The following is a 2500-nucleotide window of genomic DNA, read 5'->3' as shown; positions in this document are numbered from 1 at the left end:
AGATCTAGAATTAAGTGCCTTTCTAACTGCTGAAATACCTAGATTGTTGTCAATGTTTGGAAACATTGACACTACATCCCAAGACACAAGGAGGGACCCCTCAGGGAATGGGCCTTTTGCATTCAAATCTTCTAATTTGTTGATAAAATCCGTGGAATCCTTCACAAAGGATGGAAGACTCTGTGAAAGAGGTTTGAGGTAGAATTCTGTGAAAGCAGAAAGCCGTTCAATTGCTGTACCGCAACAGGATGTAATAAGCCGAAGTGGGTTGTCACGTTTGTGTAATTGCCTCCTCTTACTGGGAGTTTATCGTTAGGTCAACCAACCGTACACTGCTCTCTCTCTCTCTCTCTCTCTCTCTCTTCTCTCTCTCTCTCTCTCTCTCTCTCTCTCTCTCTCTCCTCTCTCTCTCTCTCTCTCCCTCCATAGGTATGATCAGGCACTTTGGTAACATCTTTCTCTTTTCGTAATAGCTCCGCTTGTTCAGCGTGGAAAATTCTGAATTATATACCTAGAAAGCACAAATACATAGGCTTACTGCATGCCAAGTTTCAGTGAATACTACATTAATCTGTCAGAAATAAGGCTAAAACAGTGCTCAAGAGGTTACAAAGTAGCCCTATGTCGTGGTAAGGTTAAAGTTTAAAGCTATTTTTCTACTTTTTCCGCCAAATTGTAGCTATTGGATTACCATTCATGTGCCATACCATTCTCTCGATTACCACGGCACTTTAGAAAACTGAAATTGGGGTTTCCAAAATTTTGCCGTGTATGTGTTTGACTTTTCATGTCGATGAAAGGTTTCACGATTCGGAAAAAGCCCTTTTTTTACACAGCGAGTTTGAAAAATTAATTTCCCAGGTTACATCTCACCAATATTGTACAAATCATGTGCAGTAATTAGAGTAACTATCTGGCATTGTAACAAAACAGTTTTGACCAAAATAGACAAAGATTCAAATTTTTTACGAATTTTTTAAGGGACCCATGTCTAAAAACCGGCTACGTTACAAAAGCGCCCGATTTGCCATATCTTCCAAATGCTAACTTTGGCATGATTTTTCGAGAGAAAGCAAACATAATTTATATGAACTTGTTTAGTAACATGAGAGTAATAAGTGACCCAAAATTGACATTTTACCTTTAAAACGGTAGGGAGCTAGAGCTTCTTAAACCCTTTTACTACCTTGACGCATTTCACTTTGCGCAGTCTAATTAAGGGTATATGCATTAAAACTTTTTTTCCATTAATTTCAATGATGAATGATGTCTGAAACCTAAAATACAAATTGTTTTTCAAATATATGACTAGCTGTGAGCAGTCTACCAGGGATAGATAGATCAATTTTATTCATATAAGATCAGTAGCCCAGATTTAACTCAGGTGAATGAAGGCCTGGGCCCAGATCTATTTTATGAAAATAAATGAGGTGGTGGTCCAACTATTGATCCATTATATATAACACGAAATAACTTTGGCACATCGTTAGCAGCAACAAGATGTGAAACCTTAACTGCTATATAGGATGATATATTATCACGTCATATTTCAAAGTTAGTTTTAGCACAGAAATCTTCTCAGCTAAACGGCAACACTTTTTATCATTTTTTGATGGCTGGATTTACCTTGATGATGCTAATACTATTGGGTACATCATTTCTGTTCTTGGACATTTTAAGATAATTTTAAATAAATGTCCGAAAAAACAAGTCCTTTTCCATTGGGGACTGGGCACTAGTACTAAATGCCTTATATTTCCAAAACTAAAGCGATTTTTCACAGTTCGTTTTCTTTTACCATTTTGACTAATCTAATAGTAGGGAAGTGAAATAAATTTTAACATAAACTGTTGCCGTTTTTTGTTTTGAATTTTGTGGCCGTAACGAGTCACGTGACCTACTTTTGTGACGTTATTAGTCTGCGAAAGTCCTTGTTTGTTATTACTAAACCTTCAGAAGTTAGGCCACTTCCTTATTTATTTTTATGTGCAATAATTTGGGGCCAGGTTGGGGTCCATGCCTTAATTTACTCGAGAATGAGATTGAATCGCGTAATGAGATGCAGGCCGTGTACGTGCGTGAGGGAGGTTTAATGATAATTTATCATATAGGAGACAATGTATTATTGTTGAAAGTTTTTATTGTTGAATATTGCATGAATTTTTAGGAGAGTGTATGTCTTGTAGTGGAGTTATAAAGCCGCCCAACCATCCGGGTAGGATCGCGCTTACATAGAGAAAGGCGTGAAATGAAATACTTAACGATATGGATAATTTTCCTGTTACTCGATACACTTGAATGCTGCTCACTAAAAATACTCTGAGTAATCAGAGGAATTAACAGCTACTCAGTTTGAGCTCATATGCTCTGACGCGCCCACGATGCAGAATAACGCATTCACTTATTCTCCGAGTAACTGAAAGGTACTAAATTTGTGCTCATATGTATTACCGGACATACTATTCAAAATTACGCATTGTACTCAGTCTCTGAATAATTG

This window comes from Montipora capricornis, chromosome 6 (assembly GCF_036669925.1).
Source record: "Montipora capricornis isolate CH-2021 chromosome 6, ASM3666992v2, whole genome shotgun sequence".
Classification (NCBI taxonomy): Eukaryota; Metazoa; Cnidaria; class Anthozoa; order Scleractinia; family Acroporidae; genus Montipora; species Montipora capricornis.
Note: the sequence above shows the minus strand (reverse complement) of the source record.